The 26982-nt window shown below is 37.4% G+C and overlaps 1 long non-coding RNA gene across 1 annotated transcript; it reads left to right on the top strand.

Annotated features, from left to right (window-relative positions):
* Positions 1–1788: 1788 nt before the first annotated feature.
* LOC140510607 (uncharacterized) lies at positions 1789–26982 on the top strand. Its single transcript, XR_011969301.1, has 3 exons — positions 1789–1875; positions 15008–15049; positions 26893–26982. It is a non-coding gene; the product is annotated as an uncharacterized lncRNA (long non-coding RNA).

Here is a 26982-nt window from a genome sequence, read left to right on the forward strand (position 1 = left end):
TGAGAGGCCCAATAAAATATGTACTCAGGTATTTGCATAATTATCTTTCAAAAATACTCTAGAGAAATCACTGGAAAGCCTAATATTTTGTGAATCTCTCTAGCTTTCTCTTACTTTTGCTCACATTCCACTGATCTAACTAGGAAAGAACACAAGCTAATAAACAGAATTACTCAAGCTATATCCTCAATGCCCTTGGGCACAAATCACATTTAACAAAACACTTCTCCTAATGTAGTGAGAACTCTGAAGAGGTGTAGGGGAGAAGTGATGGTAACTGATCAATCTCTCAAATTCCCCTAAAGAAAATACACTACTTTTACAGGGCCTAGAATTTTGCAAAGATAAAAATTTAAAACTTAAAAAAAATTCTCTGGGCTGTTCATCAGTTATCAGGATTGGCTGCCTGCATAGCCTGAGGCTAACGATAGATTCTCAGATTTTTACTTCATTTTGGCCTAGCCAATACTTCCCAAATGAACATAGTCATGACAGATGCCTCTTACTGCCCTAGCTATTATACAAAGTCACAAACTTTGAATGGAAGTGAATTGGACTTTGTTCTGGAAGCCCATATGTAGAGGATGCCTGACCTCACTTGCATCTGTCAGTTGAGGAAAAACAAAAAGTGCAACTAGTTAGCCAGAAAAGTTAATTAAAATAAGAAGCTACAGATATCCTACTCTTGTGGCTTATCATAACCCTTCAAATACTATGCTAATGGAGCATGGTAGACTGAAGTGATTTTCTTCCCCTTGCCTCCCTAGCTCTATTACTAGCAGTGAAAATTTACTAGTATTTTGGGAATTTCTGTCTCCTCATCATGGATTGATGGATGGCCCATCTTTCCTCAACTGCACCAGCAAGTTAAGTCACGTATCCAGGGTGCTGTCTGTGGTACTGAACATGATAGTATTTTACAAGGGAAAGGATATTAAACTTTTGATCATAGGACCTGAGTTTGAATCTCAGCCCTGCCAGCTGTATAATCTTAAACAATTCATTTCATCTCTTTTGCCTTCAGTTTTCTCACATATAAAATAAGGATGTTAGACTAGATGATCTCTGGGTCTTTGTCATCTCTATATCCATGATGTTATGGTCCTATTTGCTCCAAGGACAAAATTTCCTAAAAACTATTCTGCTAATAAAGTTTCCTCTTGGGTCAAATGCAAGACTTGGACAAGATAACATCTAACGGCCCCCTTTCAGCACTAACATCCTCTGAAGTTCTTACAGTTAAATAGATTAAAAAAGTATGTAAAAGCTCATCCTGCAGCCTTGTCTTAAGAAATGAATATTTTATAATTAAAGAAATAGTGTTCAAGAGGAATGTAACCAAGTTGTATATTAATATATAAGTTCTGAGGAAAGAGTCAGAGGCTAAATTATAAAGTAATAGAAGATATGGCCATAAAGAAGTTCTCAGGAGGAGAATTAAAATGATTTTTTTACACTATTCATATTTTAAAATCTTAAAACACATACACATAGGCTGGGTACTTAAATATCCTTTATGTTTGCTCAGGGACTTTTTTTAATTTCATTTTGCCATTTTAAGAAAAATGGCCTAAAAAGCTCCACTACAATTTCTATGCAGTTTTTCTAGCCCCTGATTATGCCTTTTGAGCACCTAAAGTCTTCCCAGAGCTCCCTGTTCCCTGAACCTTAACAATTCAGAGTAACTTACTCCTCAGGTCCTCCTCAAGCAAGGCTTTCAGAGTGAAAGTGGCCCAGCAGCCATCCTGTCTACAGGTGAGGTTGCCTAGCAACCAACCCCCATGAGAATGCAGATGCTGCCTGAATGCATCAATTCCAAGAGGATCTAACCCCACGGATCAATTACTAAGAGAGAAAACGAAGGGGCAGCATGTGGTAAGTAGAAAGAAAATGTTGGTAGAGTACCTCTTGGGGTTAAGGAAAAAAAGAAAAGGTCTCCATGTTTTAAAAGGCAAAACTGCTATAAAATACTTCTTCATCCCTAACCCCCTATACCTGAACATAATGGATGAAATGAGTAAGAGGATTGTACTCTGAGGGAGAGAACTTTAAGAGGACTATATTTTTCATCTACCACACAAATGAGATACAGCAAACAGGCAGAATCTTCAGTCACTTCAAATTGCATCTCAGCAACCTGGGAGGTGACAGATAAGCTAAGCTTCCTGTTTTCCATAATAAAGGAAGCCTTGGGGGAAAAGATAAGGTTTTAACCAATTCTCCAAGGGGCTAATTTTCCAATATCTGTGATATCCAGACCTTTGCTTGTCCCACTTTCTTTGGTTACTGTATTTCTTATTTGTACCACTGTCAGAGACTGGATCAGATGAATGAAATGCAAGGACACCTGTCATTCAATCTCTAGGCCAAGCTAAAGCCTCAGGTCCCAGAATTGGGAGGTTTTATGGTTGGAATGGAACTCAGTGGCCATGAAGGGAAACCCTACTGTAACATATTTGCAAGTGGTCATTCAGCCTCTGTTTGAAGATTTTTCAATGAGAAAGAATCTCCTATCTCTACATGTGGGCCCAGTGCTCTTTTGGACAGCTCTAATTACCAAGATCTTTGTCATCTTTTTTTTGTTTTGGTTTTGTGGCTGTTGTTGTTGCTTGATTGGTTTTGGTGCACTCCCCTGAATGAGCCTAAACAGACCCTTGTGAAACATTTATTCTTTGTTCTGTTTTCTGGGGCCAAAGAAAAAACAAACCTAATCTTTCCTCCACACGATAGTGCTTTAAAAACCTTAACAAAGCTATCAACGTCTCCTGAGTATTCAGTGCTCCATGATAAAAATGTCCATTTTTGATTCTCAGCTGAGGGATTTAAGGGCTTTCACCATCCAGGTTGGACTTTCACTATTCTGATTGGGCTTTCATCATCCTGGTTGGGTTTCCACCATTCAATTGTCCTCTTTTATATATTCTCTAGCTTATCAAGGTCCTTCCTAAACTAAATCCTCAGAACTGAGAACAGTGTTTCTGATGAAGTCTGATAAGTGCAAAGCATAATGAGACATAGCCATTTTCAAACCCCCTCCCTGCAATCCACCTTCACCCTGACCCAATTCAGGTGTCTCTTACTTCACAGGATATTATCACATTACTGGATATATTGAGCTTTCAGTCAAACAAAATATGCAAATGTTATCTATCTGAGTCTCCCAAAACTAGTACTAATGAGTTTGGGGTATTTTCTGGTGTCCAATGGTAAGAATTAAAACTTCACTGACTTTAATTTTATTGCTTCATTTTATTATTAGGACAGCTAGGACATGGATAGAGTACCAGGCCTGGAGTCAGGAAGATCCATGTTCAAATCTGGCCTCAGACTCTTACTAGCTATGCGAGCTTGGGCAAGTCACTTAACTTTTATGTGCCTCAGTTACTTCATCTAACTGGAGATAACATGGAGAAGATAGCACCAAGCTTTCCAGGGTTGTTTTAAAGATAAAATGAGATAGCTTTGGTACAGTGCTGCAATGACTGACACATAGTAATCACTATATAAATGCTAGCAAATTATTGTAATCATCCTTATTATTATTTCTATTAGACTCAGGCCAATACCCTAGGGTATCAAGATATTTTGAGAAACTGACAATGTCAAAAACCAGCTCTGTGGCAAATGTGTGACCATACCCTGCACATATATCATGAGCTATGAACCACTGGAATATCCCTGCACCCAGAGAGACCACTTCCAAGAGGATAAAGGGGCTGTGGTGCCTTTTATGTGATGTTTTTACTCAAATGAACCTCAAAAAGGACAAGAAAAGAAAAAAATATTTTGTTAATGTAATTCAGTATGTAAGCTTATCATCACTTTCAAATTTGATGAACATAGCATCAATTCCATTATCCAAGTCACTGATAAAATGTTAGCAGCACAGTACAGATTCATGTAGATCACAACTCATCCACAAGACAAATGTTTGCATTGGGTAACCTCCAAGGTCCATTAGAGTTCTAACAAAAATAAATTAAGAAAGTCACCCTCTGCTATTCCAACTCAGGTTTCTGACTCCATTTTGTGAACTCCTAGAAAGGATGAGTTGTCCCCCTTAAAGCAGAGCCCGTATTTTCCAATGATCTTAGAATACTAATTGTGCCACGCATAGTTATCTATCCAAGAAAACCACAAGCTGCTTAAAGTCAGAAATGTAATTTTACAATTCTGTTACAAATCCCACAAAAATCTGTATAATAGATGCTCAGAAAAATGACTGTGAAATTTAACTGATGTGATTGGGGAAGGAATATTATGGAGACTCAGGACTTCATTGAGACTTAGGTGCTTGTGTCTTGAACTTCCTTCAAGAGTTCACCAGGATCCTAGTAGTTATTTATTTTTCCCCCTCCTCTCATTTTACAGATAATAAAAATGAGGCCCAAAGTGGTTAAATAACTTACTCAGAGTCACACAGGTAGCAAATAACAGAGGCAGGATGTGAACCCAGGTGCTCTGGTTTCAGAGACTGAATTCTTATCCCAAAGTCACATTTATCAGTGTCCAACTTATCTACAAAAACAAAAATAATTTTAAGCAAACTTTAGATATGATAAATAGAATAGAATAGAGGGCCAGTATCAGTTTACATTCCATCTCTCAAGAACACTGATCGCATGACCATGGGCAAGTCATTTAACTCCTTATTAATCCCAGGAATCCCTGTAAGATTATATCTTACAGGTGAGTTACTAATTTTCGAGACAGAAATTTTACAAAAAGTTTTCAGGAAATCAGAGGAACAATTCCTTCCTTTCCCTCTGGGCCCCCAAACTTCCATAAATAAAAATCCATTGCATGCGCATTCATGAAGGTACAGAGTTAGGGAGGAGTGGGAAAGAAGCAAATAAATTCTAAATCCACTTTGATCAATCATGCTACAGATAAGATCACTCTTCTGATAGTTATTACACTGGACCGCTTCACTAATTTCCAATTCTCACATTCCATGATTTCATAGTTTCTGCTCTTGGACATGATCTAAATTATCTGAAAAACTGCTTTAATTCACTTTTTCAGTTCATTAATGTAGAGCTGGCTTCAGTTACAAGAAAGCATTTCTTGTGCATTAATTTTTTATAGCAATGTTATATAGTGTTTAATGGTTTATAGAAAGTGTTGTTCATAACAGTCTTGTAAGGGAAGTGATATGCACATGAGGACCTCCATTTTAAAGATGAAGACACAGTCTTTGAGAAGTAAAGTTAGTCACAAGCCCTGGGAAGGTTGGATCAAAAACGGTTTACAAGGAGTTGAAACCCAAGAAGTATAAACTAAACCTAAGAAAATACATACTGTTGCTGACCTCAGTGGTTTCAAGTAATCAGGGCTTAACTAAACTACATACAGGTTAAGGGAAAAACAGGAGGGTGAGATTACTGAGAAACCCTCCTGGATCTTTGAAAGGCAATGGTGAGTAAGAGAGGCATTGCAGAACTTAAGTCAGGTAAATGTCTCCAGAAGAAGGAGGAGGAGGAGGAGGGATGGAGGAGAAGCAGGAGGGAAGAGGAAGAGGAGGAGGAGGAGAAGGTCATGCATGTGATCTATACGTCAGTGCTCCTAACTTTGATTCCTAGCAAAATTTTAGAATGTGTTATCACAAAAATCTGTCCATCAAGCTTTAAAAAAGGAAACATCATTAACAGATCAAAATGGATTCAACAAGAATAAGTCATAGCGTACTAGTCAGTCAATAAGCATTTATTCAGTACCACCTATATGCAAAGTAACTAGATAATAGCATACTAGAAGCAGCTAGATTGCTCAATGGATAGAACCCCAGGTCTGGAGTCAAGAAGACTTGAGTTCAAATCAGAAATCATTTACTAGCTGTGTGACCTTGGGCAAATCACTTGACCTATTTTTGCCATTACCCATGAGACAAGGAAATGACAAACCAAGCACTCCAGTATCTTTCTTTGCCAAGAAAACTGCATGGACAATATTAGCTTGCTATGGCTCACAGGCTCATGAAGAATCAGACATGATTGTACAACAAAGATAACATACCAGATACCATTTTACATGCTGAAGATACAAAGAAAAAGTAAAAAAATAAAATTCTTCCCCTCAAGGCACTAGAGAGAAGCAACAACTATACAAATCTGTACATACAAGATAAATACAGAACAGATGTAAGAATGCTTTACAGATGGGGGCTCTAGCAGCTGGGGAAACCTGGGAAAGCAACCTATAGAAAAGACCTTGCTCTGAGTACTGAAGGAAGCCAGGGATTGTGAGAGGCAGGAGTGAGGGGGCAGAGGTATGGGGAAAACACAATGTGCTTTTGCAGGGGAACACAAGATGGAGCGTCATGTGAGCAGAATTGCAAGTAAGACAATGTAGCTGAAATGAAAAGCATAGGAAGAGGAAAAGTGCATGAAATGATTGGAAAGATAGGAAAGGGGGCAAGCTGTGAGAGCATTAGATGTCAAGTAGAAGAGTTCATATTTTATCCTAGAGCTAAGAGTAAAGCATGGTCAGACTCATGCTTGAGAAAAATCAATTTGATGAGATGCAGGGAATGAATTGGAGTGGGGAAGAGATCTGAGCCCAATTAAAATGTGATTGCAGTAGTTAAAGGGAAAGGTGATGAGAGACTGAACTGGGTTGGTCAGGCTGTATGAGTATAGAGAGGGTACATGAAAGCGATACTGTAGAAAAAGAAAGTACAGTATCTGGCAACTAAACTGATCATGTGAAAAAGATCTGAGGGATTGATCAGACTACAAGGTCAATATAGGTCAATAGTTTGATGTGGCTGCTTGTTAATGTGGTCTCTGAATTCTTTAATAGAGATATAGAATCTAGGATAAGGTTGAGTATTCACCCTACTCTTTATCCTGGTCAGTCCACACCTTCAGTATGATTTCAATTTTAGTTGCTACATTTTACAAAAAGAAATTTTATTTTTGTTGGTGTTCAGTCATTCCCAAGTCTTCATGAGTCCTTTTGGCATTTTCTTGGCAAAGATACTCGAGTATTTTGGCATTTCCTTCTCTGGCTCACTTTACATGTAAGAAATTGAGGCAAACTGGATAAAGTGACCTGCCTAGGGCCACATAGCTACAAAGTTTCTGAGGGTGGAGTTGAATTAAGGAAGATGAGCCTTTCTGACTTCAGGCCAAGCACTCTATCCACTCTGCCAACCTAGCTGCCTGATTTGTTCAGTCTTGCCCATTCTTTATGACCCCAGTTGGGGTTTTCTTAGCAGAGATAGTGGAGTAGTTTGCCATTTTCTTCTCCAGTTTATTCTACAGGTGAGGAAACTGAAGCAAACTGAGTTAAGTGACTTGCCAGGGGTCACACAGCTAGTAAGCATCTGCTCATGCATAACAGGGGAGAATGATCAGATTAACAACCTGCCTTTTGAAGAAATCTTTGAGCAACTGGTGATGTTTAGCCTAGAGAAGATAACTATTTTCAAGTATTTGAGGAGATGACATTTAGAAGAAAAATTAGACTAATTCTATTTCCCCTCCCCCAAGGGTATAACTAGGAAAATATGCAGAAGTGGCAGACAGCCAGATTTATTTCCAGTGAACATTCAACTCACTTCAATTTGATAAGAAGCAATTAAGTGTCTCCCAAGTTCAAGGCATTCTGCTGGGTGCAGGAGATTTAAGAAAAAAAAGAAAAGAAACAAAGCAATCCCTTCCTTTGGGCTACTTACATCACACTCCAGGGATATGGCAAAATAAGCATACAAATAAATATACTGGCATTTGGGGAAGAGAACATGAGGAGTTATGGCAATCAGAAAAGCCTTCCTATTGAAGGTGGTACCTGAGCTGAGCCTTAAAAGAAGTTCAATATTTTAAGATGTGCAAGAGAAGGAGCACATAGGGCATGGCCAATACCACACTAAAAAATGGAATGTGAGGTTCAGAGAAGAGTTAGTGGTACCATTTTGCCGGGACATAGAATTTGTGATGGTGAAAAATGTCCAAGTATGGAAATGTAGGCTAAATTATGAAGGACTTTAAATAACTGGCTAATAAGGAATGCATTTTTTTTTCCTTTGAGACATTAGGCAGCATGGAAGATTCTTGAGAAGAAGTGTAACATGATGAGATCTGTGCTTTTCAATTGAAACTGAAAGGGGTTGGCTCTTCAAAGGCGGTCTTCAAATCAAATCTGATGGCTATGTGGCAGGGATGTTTTAGGTGTAATTCATATATATATATATATATATACACATATTGACTCCATTAGATCACCTCTGAGCTCATTATGAGCTCATATTCTCAGTGTGTAGCACAGTGACTGGCACATAGTAGGTGCTTAATAAATGAGTACTGACTAACATTCTTTGGCATGGCTAAAACTTGACCTTTCAACCTAGTTCTTCCAAATTCAAGTGAAGCGTTCTTTCTACTCCATCACAGTCCTACTTAACACAGAATAATAAAATTCCTATGGTCCTCTGAGAGAGGAAAAAATGTTCTCTCTTTCCCTTCGTGTCTTGGTGAAAGAATTTTGCTTAATAGTCCTCCATTTAAGTAGATTTTTAGAAACTGAATATCTTAAAATGCTCAGCACATTTAATAATGCACCATGTTCAATTATCTACCCTTCCAAATCATGTGCATTAATAATAAACAGTCATTTCCCAGTCACTCATTTAAAATGTAGGCATCGCTGCATCAATGTGAAGAAAAGGAACCTCTTCATCAACATCAACTATTGGTTATCCAATGAGATAATCAATCAAGCACAATATTTAAAGTACCATCGACAAGGTGACAAATATTTTTGTCAATCATCCTTGCAAGGTCAAGCCCAAATGCCACCTCCTCCATTAAACTTTAACTGATCCTTATTCCTGCTGCCAGCCACCCAGCCAAAAGAGATCTATCTCCTCTAGTGAACCCCCATAAGAGGTTTGCCAACATCTCATGTGCTTTCCATTCAACTTTATATTCCCAATATCTGTGTATATGTCTTACCTCCTTTATGATATTGAAGGCAGGGGTCATGTCTTATTTAACAGCAAAAACCTTATATGTAGAAGGCACTCGATATATATTTGTTCATTTTAGTAATACAGCAAATTGATGTTCTCACTTACAATGAAAGAAGGAAAAGGAAGCCATTATGCCTGATGTTTCATATTTGGAAGTAAGAAACTTTGTGTGTGGCAGTGAATTTAAATGACTGCTACTCCTTAAGTTTTTAATCAGAGGCTATTTCTAGTACATTATTTTCTCCAAAATTCATTCATTTATTAATTCAAGAAAACACTGTATCTCTACCACCTCTGAGATTCTGTTAGGCACTAGGAGAGCTACAAAGATAAATGTGACATTAGCCATGTCTTCAAAGAGCTTATAATCTTGTAGGGGAAATAAGGCATGTTCACAGAACATGATAATTAGATATTATCTGATAGTTTGGATAATTTGAATTATCCAAAACAAGAATGTCCTGCCTTAAATGGTAGTGTTTTCTCCCTATCTAGATGTTATAAGCAAAGGCCAGATGACTTGTTGGCTATATTATAAAGAGGATTCCTTATCAGGTAAAGGGTAGATTACATGACCTCTGATTTTTATCCCAATTCTATAATTTTGTACATCTGAGAAGTTAGACCTTCTAAGAGATACCCAATTGTCTTTATACATAAGTTGATAAGTGATCTAGATCCTCCCAGAATATGATCTTCAGAAATAAAGACAGAAGAGTTTCAGGACCATATTTTTAGACATCAGCAATCAGCCTAGTGTGGTACTATACCTCATACTGGACTGTCTTCTCTAGAAGGCTGACTACATAAGACCAGAACACCTCACCATACACATTCTACTGCCCAGAAAAACATAGGTACATGGAGAATTGCTATTTGGAATTACCATTCCCCAGGGGATATATAGATACACTATTTTTTCATGAGAGTAAATCTAGTCCCTGGGACTAGATTCCCAGGGACAAGTCATAAACTCACTTACTTGGTGAGGAGGAATAGGAATCTTCAATTCACCAAGGAAGGGATCTCAGTCTTTTATTCATGCTTGTAAACCAACTCATAATATTTTTTAAAGTGAAATGATCCTAATAACACTATTCAGGTAAGGTACTGATCACAGATCTCATTCAGATTACCAGCCTTGCTATCCTGGTGGTCTAAGATCTTACTGAAAGCATGGTTATCTTTTAATGGAAAGGAATCCTAGTTTGGTTAGAAGGGATTCTATCCACTAGTTTTCTCATATTTTCCTCTAGTCATTCTGCTGTTACTTTATGCTTCAGCATCTCCTATGGCTTCTATACAGTGAAGCTCTCCTACCATAGCAACCACATTCTTATTTTTTCTGGAGCAGGTATATTTTTTCCTATGGGCTGGGATTCAGTCACACATCTCTTCTGTGAAGGGGAGATTTTTTTCTAACTCTAATTCTAGTATTACTGACAGAGCTATGTGATATATAAAGGTAGCTGTGGAAAATCATTGCCAGTTTGAAACATGCTGAGGAATATTATTCAGTCTCGTGTGGAAATGAGAGAGGGTCACTCAATATTTATTGACTACTTGCTGTGTGTGCGATTTTCTTCCAGGTGCTCAGACAATCAATACTTTGCCCAAGATGCGATCAACTTTCTTGAAATATAATTATCTCAATATTATTCTAGATGATTAAAAGAGTAGTAGAGAATAATTGCTCTTAACTCAAATGAATTTTTGAGCATGAATAGTTAATCTGATATAGTTGAAAACAAACAAACTTATTTTATTTTAATCCTTTTTATCAATACCTTCATCATTCATTCAATAACTTTTTTCTTACAAATCTACTGTATGTAATACATTGTTACTCTGTAGGGGATTCAGACATTTTTAAAAATTGAAATTGCCATCACCTAAAAACAATAACACTTTCTCTTCAACCTTACAAAGGATTTGTCAAGGGTATACTCACCAAGAAATATGTGCATAATGATCATATTTTGTTACTATATTTTTTCTTTAGAATATTATCCCTTGTTTATGAATCTATACAGATGATCTCATCTTCTAATCTTTCTCCAATCTCATGCAAACCATCATAACTTTTCATCTCAATAGTTGCAACAGCCTGCTCATTCAGCCCGCTTTCTCCAGTATCTCCCATTCCCATTCATTTATAACTCATCATTAAATCTTTTTATAACAACTCTTTGATTGTGTCACAATATCCAAGGTAGTCCATTCTTCTTTCAGATAATTCTAATTGTTAGAATTATTATAGCAATACTATGGTAAAGATTACTATACTGTATCAGCAAAGTATCTGGTAATAGTTCTATTCCAGCTGAGATTTATAAGGCAAGGGATACATCGCTCATACAAAAGTTGATTGAAATTTGCCAGGTTATATGGAAAAAGGACCGTATCCCCCAAGACTTCAAGGATGCCTCCACTGTCCATCCCTATAAAGGAAAAGAAAATATGTTGTCCCGTGAGAGTCACAGTGAGGCCTCTCTCTTAGTCACTGCTGGTAAGATTCTTGCCTGAATCCTCCTCCTTCACAGGTTGATGCTTCACCTGAAAGATGGTCACCATCTACCCAAGAGCCAGCGTGACTTCAGAACGTCATGGAATGGTTATTATGGTGTTTGCTGCCCAAAAACTTCAGCAGAAAGGCCAGCAGCAAAACACAGGTCTATATATAGTATTCATTGATCTGACCAAGATCTTTAATACTGTCAATTGTGGATTGTGGGTTGTGGAAAATCATGGCAAAATTTGGTTGCCTGGAGATCAGTATTATACATCATTTTCATCATGGCATGCTTGAACAAGTTCTGAATAATGGATCATACTCTCCTGCTTGCCCAGTCACCAACAGAGTGAAGCAGGGCTGTGTGCTTACTCTCATGTTTTTTAGCATGAGATTTTCAGTGATGTTGTGGGATGCCTATCAACAAAATTATTTAACTTGAAAAAGTTATAAGCCAAGAGTAAAGTAGGAGGAGAGTTGGCACGTGAGTTTTTTTTGATGGTTGTGTACTTGATACATCCTCAGATGCTAGGATGCAGCAAAACATGTCTCAATCCTCTGCTGCTTATGCTATTTTTGTCCTAACAGTTAACACAAAGAAAACAGAGGTTCCCCGCCAGCCAGCATCTCACCATCCATATATGGAACTACTGGTTATAGTAAATCAAGATTTTAAATGATATGGTTCAGTCTAATTACCTTGTCAGTATACTTTCCAGGGATGTACACATAGATGATGAGATTGACACATCATTTTCAAAGCTAGCTCAATGTTTAGGAGACTCCAAAGGAAAGTGTGGGAGAGAAGAGGTATTAGGATGCCTACCAAGCTGGAAAACTACAGAGGCATTATACTTACCTCATTGTTGTATACTTGAGTAACATGGCATCATTCCAGGAAAATGATTCACTTCCTTTTGAATTGTGGTAAGAATTTGAAGATCACCTGACAAGATAAGGTACAGAACACCAAGGTCTTTTCTTAAGCTGAACTGCCTAGCATTCAAACTCTGCTGCAGAGTTTGCAACTCAGATGGGCTGACCATTTTGTTCAGGTGACAACTGCATATTTCCTAAAAAGATTATTTTACAGAGAATCCACCCAAAGCAAGTGCTCACACAGAGGTCAGAAGAAGCAATGCAGACATTCTAGAGATTTCTCTGAAGAACTTTGATGTTGATTATGAAACATGGGCACATGGCACAGAAACATCCAGCATGGTATGCCTGGATCAAAGAAGACACAGTGCTCTATGAGCAAAGCAGAATTCAGTGGCTCAAAACAAACATGAGATCTGCAAATCATGAGACATCTCTATTTCCAATGTTCATATATACCTATCGTAGATCGTTCTGAGTTTGTATTGGTCTGATCATCTACAGTGGTACACACTGAACCTTGATCCCAACAGAGTGATGCCATTTTGGTCTTCTTCAAAAATGAAGGGCAACAACTGCCCCCCCAGCCAAGGTAGCTGTTTCTTCTTTTGGATAATTCTTATTGTTAGAGGGTTTGTGTTTTTTTCCTTCCCCTGTGGATCAAGCAAAAAAATCTGTCCTTCTGCAATGTTTACCCACTGATCCTAATTATACTACCCACAATAAAGCAAAATAAACTGAACTGCCTTTCACATAATAGTTCTTTAATTACTTAAAGGTTACTAGATTGTTCCTATCACCAGTGTTCTTTTCTCCAAGTGATATATTTCCAATTCCTTTGCTGGTCATTATATAACCACATCCTGAAATCTTCACCATATCAACTGCACTCCTCTATACATTTTTGCCTGGGGTTCAAGTAGCTAATCTTTACAGACTGAAGTGATGATCATTATCTCTCACCTATTTCCCCACCATTTAGTAATAAATGCTTTCTGAATCAATAGTTACAATTCAGGGGTGGCACTACTAAAATAATGGCAAAATACAACATTCAACTCACTTTTTCAGTCTGGTTTGATTGAATGGAAGGGTATAACTTAGAAGAATAGGGATAGACAGCAAGTACAAGGATTATGGTTACTAAAGGAACCATACAAGTGATAAGAGATAATGGTCATGTCCTAGTGCAAGCCTAGAGAGTCTCTAAACCAGTGACCAGACCTCTAACAAAAGCACCTACATCCATGGAAAATGGATGGAACACAGCAGCTCTAATATGAGTGACTCAGTCCTCATGCTTTTATGTAAATAAAATATTAGCCCTTAATATGTCTCTGGGTGTGTAAACATTTCTACTCACTTCAAGTCTTATTTCAAAGGCATTAGGGAACAGACATTGAGTAAAATCAGAGCAGCTGGACCCAAAATTGACTTTATAAGAATATTTAACCTTTATTAAATAAAAGGCTTTGCCTAGAATATGGTAGGGTCTTCTTATCTATTCTACTTACTCAAGGCTATGAGGACCCTCCACTTTTCACAGATTGTCCTGTAATACTTTCTAAATGGGAAATCTGGACAGTAAAGACTTAAAATAAATCACTAATACAACAGAAAACAATATGAAATAAAAGAAAAAATAAAATTTTGGTAAACTAGCAGTAAATGTATGATAAAATGTATGTGAATGTACCTAAATGTTCATACAATAATTTCCATCTTAATCTGAAAAATCTCTTCGGAAGTCATGCTTCTTGTGGTTACCATTTTCACAAAATTCTAACATAGTAATAAATATGAAAGTTTTAGCTAAGGCAACAACTTTTAAATATAAACCTAAAAAATCCCCTTAACTATTTTTTCCATGCAAGGTTACATCCTCTAGGAAAATGTGTTTCACCAGAACTTACATGCTTTTCTTTAATTTTGATAAGTGTGGGCAGAGAGAACATTCTAGATTAAGACTTGTCAGGAAAAAGAACTATACTACTTCCTTTCAGGTGTTAAGTCTCTTCTCACATAGTAGATTGATTTAGCCTTTAATTGTATAACTCATGAAAAAGAGGATTTTACAAAGTAAAGGCATGTTGCATGGTAGGGTGGGCTAAGGAAATCAACTTACTGATATAAAAAAAAACCAGACAGTCCACAGGGTTTGTGCTTATCTTAAAGCAACCATAAACATACACACTTGGTTGAATGACATTCCATTCCACAGAGCAAGGACTCTGTATATCATCTGGGAGCAAATGTTCATTTAATACTCACAAAAGAGAAGAATGGCACTTGAAGTTATAAATATATGATTCTGTATATACATACTTACGTGTACTGTGGGAGGAATTAAACCAGCCAAAAATGTGTTAGTCAAGTAGCTTCCCATGATAATTTTCCACCTTATCAATACTCTTCTTAAAATGTGATACACTCTTCATATTTGCTTCTCTTTATATATGGAATCATCCTCAATGTTAATTCTAACACTGGATAACGAATATAGAATAATGCAGTTGTTAGAATAATGAAATGGAGGGACTGACTCTGCATAACCTGAATAAAAGGATGTAATGATAACAGAAATATTCATATAGTTTCCTTCAGAATAAATTGTACCAAACTAATCTTAATTCTTTTTTTTTCAGAGAGAATTACTAACTTGGCATATGAGAGGGAACACTATAAGTGTGAGTGAGTATATTTACCAAGGATTTTTGATAAAGTATCTCATACTGTAGAGGAATGTGAACTATCCATGAAAAATAAAATAAAGCAGATTTATAAATGGTTGAATAGCCACACTCAAAAGGCAATCTGTTAATATGGCTGGAAGTTATCAAAGAATTAACTCAAAGAACAATGATTGGCCCAGTGCTCTCAAATGTTTTTATCAGTGATTTAGATATGGCAAAGACATACTTGACACATTTACAAAGGAAACAATAAATGGGGAAAATTGCTAATGCACTCAGTGACAGAGACAGGATTCATAAAGTTCCCGCTGTGAGAGAAAATTAGGTCAAATCATATCAAATAAATTTTTAAAATGTGACATCTTAGTTTTCAAAGCATAACTTCACAAATATAGGTTGGTATCAATATGACTAAAAATTCCTGAAGTTTGAATTGATTCAAAACTGTATCACACTTTAGATATGAATAAATAATATAATCTTATGCCACATTTAGAGAGGCATAGTGCCTAGGACAAAGAAGTATAAAGTCTAACCATGGTCTGGAAAATGGTATTCTATTTTGGGCACCACCTTCTAAGGAAGACATTGGTAACCTGAATAGAGTCCACTGAAGGCCAAAAGGATGACAAAAGTCATTGAGGTTGGGGGCGGAGTCAAGATGGCAGGGTAGAAGGACATATCTGCTCTAGCTCTACCTCCACAGCCCATAAAACATCCGTAAAAAATTACTCTAAACAAGTTCTAGAGCAGCAGAAGCCACAAAATGATAATAGGGAAAGAAATTTCCAGCCTGAGACAACCTGGAAGACCAACAGGAAAGGTTTATTGCACTAGGCTCAGAGTGGAGGGAAGCCTAGCCTTGGCCAGTGGTGAGGCAGGGACAGAACTAGAGTAGGCTTTAGGGCACAGAATTACAGGTAGCAGCTGTGGTTCCCAGATTACTCAAACCACAAATGCCAAAGACAGCTTCAAAGGTCAGTGAGAAAGTTCTTTCACTTGGGTGAGAAAGAGCAGGATCTGACCCTAGCCCCCTCACAAGGATTGTGGGAGCCACTGCTGTGGCAGCATCCACTTTTGGAGCCCTCCAACTAAATATCCTGGGAGAACTGAGTGGAGAATCTGGGTTTCAGTTCTGAGTGGCAATTCTGAGGTGAGGAGGAGCACTGATGTGGTGGAAATGGTGGAGGCTCTGGAGAAGGAACCCTACTTGCAGATGCAGGGCAGAAAAGTTTGTGATTGCTCCCAGATCAGAGCACAGGCCAGGAAAGGAGTGAAATCCTCTCCTTTGATTATGTCACCTTGGAGGAACTGAGAACTTACAGGTCACCAGAGCATACCCTCCACTTGACAAAGAACTAAAAGTCAAGTAATTGACTGGGAAAATGCCCAAAAAGGCAGGAAAAGTAAGACTATAGAAGGATACTTTCTTGATGAAAAGGTATTTTCTTCCATCCTTTCAGATGAGGAATAACAGAGCATACCATCAGAGGAAGAAATCAAAGTCAAGGCTTCTACCTCCAAAAACTCCAAAAAAAAAAAAATGAATAGTCTCAGGCCATGGAAGAGCTCAAAAAAGAATTTTTAAAATAAAGGAAGAGAGGAGGAGGAAAAACTGGGAAGAGAAATGAGAGCAACACAAGAAAATCATGAAAAGTGAGTCAACAGCTTGCTAAAGGAGACCCAAAAAAATGCTAAAGAAAATAATACTTTTAAAAATAGAGTAACCTAAATGGCAAAAGAGATCCAAAAAGCCAATGAGGAGAAGAATGCTTTAAAAAGCAGAATTAGCCAAATGGAAAAGAAAGTTCAAGAGCTCACTGAAGAAAATACATCTTTAAAAATGAGAATGGAGCAGATGGAAGCTAATGACTTTATGAGAACCAAAAAATTACAAAACAAAACCAAAAGAATGAAAAAATAGAGGACAATGTGAAATATCTTATAGGAAAAACAAATGACCTGGAAAATAGATCCAGGAGAGACAATTTAAAAATTATGGGACTACTTGAAAGTCATAATCAATAAAAGAGCCTAGACATCATCTTTCATGAAATTATCAAGAAAAACTGCCCTGATATTCTAGAACCAGAGGGAAAAATAAACATTGAAAGAATCCATCAATCACCTCCTGAAAGAGATCTGAAAAGTAAAACTCTTAGGAATATTGTAGCTAAATTTCAGAGTTCCCAGGTCAAGGAGAAAATATTGCAAGCAGCCAGAAATAAACATTTCAAGTATTATGGAAATACAATCAGGATAACACAAGATCTAGCAGCTTCTACATTAAGGGAACAAAGAGAAGTCAAAGGAATTAGGATTAAAACCAAGAATAACCTACTCAGCAAAACTGAGTATAATACTTCAGGGGAAAAAGTGGTCATTCAATGAAATAGAAGACTTTCAAGCATTCTTGATGAAAAGACCAGAGCTGAAAAGAAAATCTGACTTTCAAACAAAATAATCAAGAGAAACATGAAAAGGTAAACAGGAAAAAGAAATCATAAGGGACTTACTAAAGTGAAACTGTTTACATTCCTACATGGAAAGATAATATTTGTAACTCTTGACTTTTCTCAGTATTTGGGTAGTTGGAGGGATTATATACATATAGACAGAGGACCCAGGGTGAGATGAATAGGAAGGGATGATATCTAAAAAAAATAAAATTAAGGGGTGAGAGAGGAAGAGAAAAGGAAAAAATGGAATGGGGGCAAATTATCTCTCATAAAAGAGGCAAGAAAAAGCTTCCTCGATGGAAGGGAAAGGGGGGGAGGTGAGAGGGAAAAAGTGAAGCTTACTCTCATCACATTTGGCTTAAAGAGGGAATAACATGCACACTCAATTTGATATGAAAATCTTTCTGACACTACAGAAAAGTAGGGGAGAAAGGGACAAGTGGGGTATAGGAAGGATGATAGAAAGGTCAAATGGGAGAAGGGAGTAATTAGAAGTAAACACTTTTGGGGACAGACAAGGTCAAAAGAGAGAATAGAATAAATGGGGGGCAGGATAGGATGAGGGAAATATAATTAGCTTTTCACAACATGGCTATTACAGAAGTCTTTTGCATAACTACACATATACAGCCTATATTGAATTGTCTGGGATGGGTAAGATGGGAGGAAAGGAGAGAAGTTGAAACTCAGAGTTTTAGGAACAAATGTTGAGAATTGTTTTTTGCATGTAACTGGGAAATAAGAAATACAGGTAATGGGGTATAGAAATCTATCTTGCCCTACAAGAAAAGAGAGAAGGTGGAGATAAGGGAAGGGAGGGGTGTGATAGAAGGGAGGGCAGATTGGGGGAAGGCGTAATCAGAATGCACAGTGTCTTGGAGTGGGGGGATGGGGGAGATAGGGAGAAAATTTGGAACTCAACATCTTGTGGAAATGAATGTTGAAAACTGAAATGAAATAAATAAATTAAAAAGAAAAATGAGAATAGAAATGGAAAAAAAAAGGCATTGAGGTCGTCTCATATGAGAATCAACTGAATGACCTGAAGATAATTAGTCAGGAGAAAACTTGTGTTGGCCATGATGGTTACCTTTAAATATTTAAGGGTTTTCATATGGAAGATGGATTAGACTTGAAAAACTATGAGTAAAGGGTTAAAGTTACCAGAAGAAAAATTTAAATTTTATGTAAGGAAAAAAACTTTCTAACAATTAGAGATATGCTAGACTTGAATAAACTACCTCAATAAGTAATGGGTTGCCCTAAGTTTATGTCTTCAAAGAGAGGATAGGTGATTATTTGGGGATGTTGAAAGGTCACAATAGTGAGAGTTCTTATACGAGTCCAAGTGGATGTAAGTGACCTTTCAAGTTCCCTCCAACTCAGAGATTCTGTGATTACAGATCAGGAAACTGAGGTTGAGGATGATTATGTCTTACCCAAGGTCATGATATGAGAGTGAGTTTCTTTAAGTTCTTTTGCTCAGAGTACAATACGAAAGAGATCATAGTCTCATGGTCATAGGTTTGCTTCTCAATGTGGGTCATTTTATTTCACTCATTTCCACAGCTGTGGGACGTTTCAGAAAATGGTATTATCAGCTACCAGGGGTTGCCAAGCTGAAGAAGAGAAATTCAAAGTGCACACCCAACTACTCCTAGGCTTCAGTTAAAAAAAAAAAAAAAGTTCATAGGATTTTCCACATCCCAAAGTGATTTAGAAAAGGAAGCATTCTATCAATCAGAAACCTCTATTACATGACAGTTCCATCTAACTGAAGCAAAAATGCAATCAACCCTCATAGTAATGAACCTGAGGAACTGCAAGATCCTGAAATACTTCCTAAATCACACAGGAAATATTCAATTATGTTTAGTATGGATTTAAGCTTAGGTACAGTTTATGGCATTCTAATCTTTGATGATTCATGACCCAATTTCATTAACTCTATTAATCTGAATATTTAATTAACCAGAAGACCAGTTCCTCAACCAAGCCCAATAATAGAGTGTATTCAACTGTACAGAAGCACCTTTGCATTCAGTCTTTCTGGTATATGGTCCACAGTCCTTTCACCTGTTGCTGGTTTAATCTGTTAAAATAAACAGAGCTTCGGGAGTGAACTATGGTATTATTTTCTTAGTTTCTCCTTCCAAAGCTACTATTGCAGAAACTATCACTGTCTCGCATGTTTCCTATTAAGGTATTCCAATGCCAGGTGCATGGAGACACTTCCCAGATCTCAATTCTGTTCTTTCATTTTCTTTCTTTGTAAAATAAGTAATCAGAAGAGATGAATTCAGTGTCATCTTTCAGAATGAAAATTGCATGTTTCTGTGATTTTCTCAAGCTTACAATCAAGTAATGGAGAAAAAGATCAATGGGAAAACAAAAAACTAACAATACAAGAAATTAATGTGGTAAATGTGAGGAGTAACAAAAAACAATACAGTAACAGAGAAAGATGAAGCAGGATGTGTTGACTGAGGACTGTATTTGAGAAAGCTTCCTGGAGGAGATGGGGTGAATTAAGTATAGGAGATAATGAGGAGGAGGTTTGAGAGGAGGAATTATTTTTGTTTACCTGTCTTTATGTCCCTAATACTTGCAAAATAATTGTTATGTAAGTGTTAAATAAATGTATATTGATTGTGACTTATTTACAATTATAAACACGTATATATAGTTCCTCATTTGATTCACACAGCCACCCTGTGAAATATGTAAAATAAATATTACTTATTGCCAATATGTAAACTAGAAAATTAAGCCATAGAGAGCTCATATAAATTTTAAATGAAAAAGCCTGGACTAGAAGTTCAGAGTTCCCATTGTCCAACTGAACAGAAAGAGGAAGAAATTTCAGGTAGGGAGAATGTTGTAAGGGTAATAGGTGGGACAGTCCTTCCTTTCTTTACTTAATAGAATCTTTTGGAATTACCTGTAAAGACAGTTTCCAACATTCATCTTTGAAAGACATTGAGCTACAAATTTGTCTTCCTCCCTCCCTCCCCTCCTCCACTCTCCCCAAGACAACAAGCAATATGATATAGGTTATACATGTACAATCATGTTAAAAATATTTCCATTTGTGTAGGTGCTATGTAATTTTCTATCTCAATTTCATTTTTTCCAGACATCTACCATATCTAACTTTTCTATAATTCTATTCACCTCCTTAACTTATTTCTTGGTTATTTTGTGGTTAGATTTATCTAGTTCTGAGAGGCAGAGGCTAACGTTCCTTCACTAGTATAGTTTTGCTATTTCTTCCTGAAACTCTCAACTTCTCCTCTAAGAATCTGGATGTTATACTACTTATATATATAAATTCAGTATTGATATTGCTTCATTGTCTATGGTACTTTTTAGTAAGATGTAGTTTCCTTCCTTGTCTCTTTTATTTAGATCTATTTTTGCTTTTACTTTGAGATCAAGATTGCTACCCCTGTTTTGTTTTTTAACTTCAGCTGCTGCATAACATATTCTTCTGTAGTCTTTTACCTTTACTTTGTGTGTAACTCTGCTTCAAATGTGTTTCTAGTAAACAACATATGGTAGGATTTTGGCTTTTAATCCACTCTGCTATCTGCTTCCATTTTATGGGAGAGTTCATCCCATTCACATTCACCGTTCTGATTTAACTGTGTATTTCCCTCTTTCCTATTTTCCCTCTCTTATGCTTTTTTCTCTCTTTTCACTCTGTCCCACCTCACCAGAGTGTTGCTTCTGAACACCACCTCCCTGAATCTACCCTCCCTTCTATCAGTCTCCCCCTTCTCTTTTCCCTTTCTACTTTTCCCTCCTACTTCTGCCCTCCTTTCTATTAGCCTCTCACTTTTCTTTCCTCTTTCCCCTTCTACTTCTGCCCTCTCTTGTATCAGTCCCCTCTTCTCTTTTTTTCTTCTTTCCTCTCCTACTTCCCTGTAGGCTAAGATAAATTTCTATGTCCAACTGAGTATGTATGTTATTCCCTCTGTGCTAAATCAGATGAGAGATTAAGGTTCAAACAATCTCATCCACTCTCTTCTTCCCTTTTACCATAATAGATCTTTTTCACCTCTTCATATGATGTAATTTACTTTATTCTACTTCCCCCTTTCCTCTTCTCCCAGTGTGATATTTTTTTTAACATTTTTTATATCATCACATCCAAATCATCTTATACTGACATGCTTTCTCTTGTATACTCCTTCTAACTGCCCTAATAGAGATACAGTTCTCAAGAGTTATAAGTATCATCTTCCTGTGTAGGGATGTAAACAGTTTAATCTTACTGAATAACATTTTTCTTTCCCATTTACATTTTTTATGCTTCTTTTTTATCTTGCACTTGAAGATCAGATTTTCTGTTCAGCTCTGATCTTTTCATCAGGAAAGTTTGAAAGTCCCCTATTTCATTAAATATCCATCTTCTCCCCTGAAAGATTATGCTCAGTTTCTCTGGGTAGTTGATTGTGGGTTGTAATCCAAGCTCCTTTGACTTCTGGAATATCATATTCCAAGTCCTCACATCCTTTAATGTAGAAGCTGCTAAATCCTGTGTAATTCTGATGCTGGTTCCTTGATATTTGAATTGTTTCTTTCTGGCTGTTGGCAGTATTTTTTTTTTTTTGGGTAATTCTAGAATTTGACTACAATATTCAGTGAAGTTTTCAATTTTGGGATCTCTTTCAGGAGGTGAATGGTGGATTCTTTCAATGATGATTATACCTTCTGCTTCTGTGATATTAGGGCAGTTTTCCATGATAATTTCTTAATGTTCATTGTTTATTTATTTACTTTTAGCTTTCAACATTCATTTCCACAAAATTTTGAGTTCCAAATTTTCTCCCCATCTCTCCCCTTCCCCACCCCATAACACCTTGCATTCTGATTACCACTTCCCTCAATCTGCCCTCCCTTCTATCATACCACAGACTTCCCTTATCCCTATCTTCTCTCTTTCCTTGTAGGACAGGAAAGATTTCTATACCCCATTACCTGTTTTTCTTATTTCCCAGTTGTATGCAAAAACAGTTCTCAACATTCATTTCTAATGCTTTGAATTCCAACTTCTCTCCCTTCCTCCCTCCCCACCCCTCCCCAATGAGAAGGCAAGCAATTCAATATAGGCTATATATGTGTAGTTTTGCAAAAGACTTCCATAATAATCATATTGTGTAAGACTAACTATATTTCCCTCCATCCTATCCTGCCCCCCCATTTATTCTATTCTCTCTTTCGACCTTGTTCCTCCCCATAAGTGTTTACTTCTAATTATTCCTTTCTCCCATTTGCCCTCACTTCTATCATCCCCCTCACCCCACTTGTTCCCTTCTCCCCTACTTTAATATAGTGTAATATAGACTTTCATATCAAATTGAGTGTGCATGTTATTACCTCCTTAAGCCAAATGTGAAGAGAGTAAGCTTCACTTTTTCCCTCTCACCTCCTCCCTTTTCCCATCCATTGAAGAAGCTTTTTCTTGACTGTTTTATGAGAGATAATGTGCCCCATTCCATTTCTCCCTTTCTCCTCCAAATATATTCGTCTCTCATCCCTTGATTTTATTTTTCTAGATATCATCCCTTCTTCTTCAATTCAAGCTATGCTCTCTATCTGTGTGTGTGTGTGTGTGTGTGTGTGTGTGTGTGTGCGTGTGTGTATGTAAAATCCTTCCAACTACCCAAATACTGAGAAAAGTCCCAAGAGTTACAAATATTATCTTTCCATTTAGGAATATAAACAGTTCAACTTTAGAAAGTCCTTTATGATTTCTCTTCTCTGTTTACCTTTTCATGCTTCTCTTGACTCTTGTGTTTGAAAATCAAGTTTTCTATTCAGCTCTGGTCTTTTCATCAAGAATCCTTGAAAATCCTCTATATCACCAAATGACTGTTTTTTCCCCTGAAGTATTATACTCAGTTTTGCTGGGTAGATGATTCTTGGTTTTAATTCCAGTTCCTTTGACTTCTGGAACATCATATTCCAAGACCTTTGATCTGTTAATGTAGAAGCTGCAAGATCCTGTGTTATCCTGATTGTATATCCACAGTACTTGAATTGTTTCTTTCTAGCTGCTTGCAATATTTTCTCCTTGACCTGGGAACTCTGAAATTTGGCTACAGTATTCCTAGGAGTTTCTTTTTTCAGGTCTCTTTCAGGAGGTGATCAATGGATTCTTTCAATATTTATTTTACCCTCTGGTTCTAGAATATCAGGGCAGTTTTTCTTGATAATTTCATGAAAGATGATATCCAGGCTCTTTTTTTGATCATGGCTTTCAGGTAGTCCCATAATTTTTAAATTATCTCTCCTGGATCTATTTTCCAGGTCTGTTGTTTTTCCAAAGAGGTATTTCCCATTATCTTCCATTTTTTTCATTCTTTTGGTTTTGTTTTGGAATTTCTTGGTTTCTCATAAAGTCATTAGCTTCCATCTGCTCCATTCTAATTTTTAAAGAACATTTAGGTTAACCTATTTTTAAAGGTTTTATTTTCTTCAGCATTATTTGGGGTCTCCTTTAGCAAGCTGTTGACTCACTTTTCATGATTTTCTTGTGTTGCTGTCATTTCTCTTCTCAATTTTTCCTCTACCTCTCTTACTTGATTTTCAAAATCCTTTTTGAGCTCTTTCATGGCCTGAGAACATTGCATATTTATTTTGGAGGCCTCTGATGGTAAGCATTGTTCTTCCTCATCTGAAAAGATGGAAGAAAAATACCTGTTCACTAAGAAAGTTACCTTCTGTAGTCTTATTTTTTTCCCTTTTTGGGCATTTTCCCAGACAGTTATTTGACTTCTGAGTCCCTTGTCAAGAGCAGGGTATACTCTGGGGACCTGTAAGATCTCACTTCCTCCAAGGTGGCCCACTCAAGGGAGAAGAGTCTACTCCTCTCCTGGCCTGCACACTGGTCTTGGAGTAACCAAAAATTTCTCTGCCCAGAATCTGAAAGATGTAGAATTCCCTCTCTACAACCACCTCCAGCTGTGCTGCACTCCAGGATCATGCTCAGAGCTGAGTTTCAGTTCAGCTATTCAATTCCCTCAGGGTATTTAGTTTGATGGATCCACAAATGAATGCTGCAGCTGCTGCCACCACTGCTGCTGCTACTGTCTCCACCACTGCTGCCTGGGGCCAGGGCTAGGGGAGGACTCTCCTCCTTTCTCTCACAGTTGAAAAAGCCCTCTCACTGACCTTTGAAGTTATCTTTGGTGTTTGTGGGTTGAGGGATCTGAGAACCTCTACCACTGCTGGAGATTCCAACCCGAGGCCTGTTCTGGTCTTGTTCCTCTGGTGCCACTCAGACAAGGTTGGGCTGCACTCCACTCCATGCTCCATGTGATAGACCTTTCCTGTTGGCCTTCCAGGTTACCTTGGGCTGGAAATCTCTTTCACTTTGTCATTCTGTGGCTTCTGCTACTCTAGAATTTGTTAAGAGTCATTTTTTACAGGTATTTTATGGGCTGTGGGGGAAGAGCTAGAGTATGTGTCTTTCTACTACATCATCTTGGCTTCACCCACCATGATGATTTCTTAGAAGTGCCAGCCAGGCTATTTTTTGATCATGGCTCTCATGTAGATTAATAATTCTTAAATTATCTCTCTGGGATCTATTTTCCACAGAAGTCATTTTTCCAGTGAGATATTTTTCATTTTCTTCCATTTCTTTTCATTCTTTTGATTTTGTTTGACTGATTCTTGATGTCTCATAGATTCATTAGCTTCAAGCTGCCCATTTTTAATTTTTAAAGAATTATTTTCTTCAGTTAGCTTTTGTTCCTCCTCCATTTTTCTGGTTCCTTTTCTAAGCTGTTAACTCTTTTTTCATAATTTCCCTCCATAACTCTCATTTCTTTTTTCCAATTTTTCTTCTATCTCTCTTACTTGATTTTTAAAGTCCTTTTTGAGCTCTTCCAAGAGGACTTTTTGGGCATGAAACCAATTCACATTCCCCTTTGGGGCTTCACATATAGGCATGTTGACAGTGTTGTTCTCTTATTGTCAGGGCTCTTTTGGGGTTTTTCTTTTACTCATTTTTAGTCTATTTCATGACTTTTAAAGTTGAGCTTTGCTCCTGGGGCAGACTATCCCAAGTTTCCTATGTGGGGGATAGGGGCTTTCCACACTGGGGCTCCAGGTGTTTGTGGCTTGCCCATGGTGCTGGGGTAGCCTGGCTTAATTCTTCCTTTTGTGAAAAGAGTTGCAGGGCTTACAATTAGCCTTCTCAGTGAGGCTAGAAGCCTCACACTTGACCTGCTGTGCCACTGAGCCTTCTGAGCCAGAAAAGAAAGGTCTCATTTGCTAAGAGCCTCCAGCTGGCTTTTGAGGACACCATCTGTTTTATCTAAGTCAAAAATACTCTTCCTGAAGTCTTTCAAAGTTATCTTAAGGTAGAAAATTATTTCACTCCATCTTTTTGTGTGTTCTGTTGCCCCAAAATCTGTTTAGAGGCTTGATTTACCCTTGTTACTGAGGTAAACTGGGCAGAGCTCAGGAAACATTCTGGTTTTTCTCTGCCATCTTGGTTCCACCCCAGGACAGTCCTTCCTAAAAGCACTTTTCTGACAGCTTTGGAAATTACATGTTGAATTTGTGATATAAAAGTAAAGCAAGTTAAACATAATAGAGATTCAGAGTGTCATGTACCATGCGGTTTTTTTTTTTTTTGTACTATGGATGTATTTTATGTGGTGTCAAGTTCAATATTAAATAATAACAAAAATAAAATGTGATGCCCTGAAAATACTCATATACACTGACTGTCACAAACACACACAATTCCTGCTCAGATCTGCTTTCTCAGTCATTCCTTAGGTGCCAGATTTGCTCTCTGATTTATATATTCATACCCATTGGAAAGTCTTATCCTTTCAGGTCCAACATCTTGTTCACAAATCACTTAGACTTCATGTTGTAACCACAGGCAAGAGAGATAGTTTCATTAGTTAAAGTACAGCAATAGTAGAAGTAGTAGAAATGACTGCGAATCTCCACACTCATTCCTCAGGGTGAAACTTCAGCTGCTTGCCCCTCCCCTGTGACTCCCAAGTTATAGCAAAAGAAATCAGGAAATTCCTTCACCCAATAGCAATTTTCCATTCTCACACTATATGAGTTATTCATGGAAAGATGATTGCTACAGGAGTTGTCTACTTCCTAAGTTGTGATGAACCTCCTAGGCAAACAACCTCAGAACCAAGTCTCTGGGGCTCTTCTCTCATGATTTCAGTGACCCAAAGCATTAAAATGTAAGGGAGTTTCTTTTTCTTTTCTACCCCCAGTTCTTAGCACAGTCCTTGAAACATACTAGCCACTTAATAAAAGCTAGTTGCGTGTCTGAGAATGTTCCCAGCTTGAGCTACTATGCCATTAATTGCTGATTTTCTTTTACAGAGAGGTGAGTGTTTCTTGGAGCTGACAGAGTACAAAAGAGTGAGGTGAAGGAAGCATTGCCCCAGTATCTACAAGTTGAGACTCAAGCAG

This window comes from Notamacropus eugenii, chromosome 6 (genome assembly GCF_028372415.1).
Source record: "Notamacropus eugenii isolate mMacEug1 chromosome 6, mMacEug1.pri_v2, whole genome shotgun sequence".
In the NCBI taxonomy this organism is placed as follows: Eukaryota; Metazoa; Chordata; class Mammalia; order Diprotodontia; family Macropodidae; genus Notamacropus; species Notamacropus eugenii.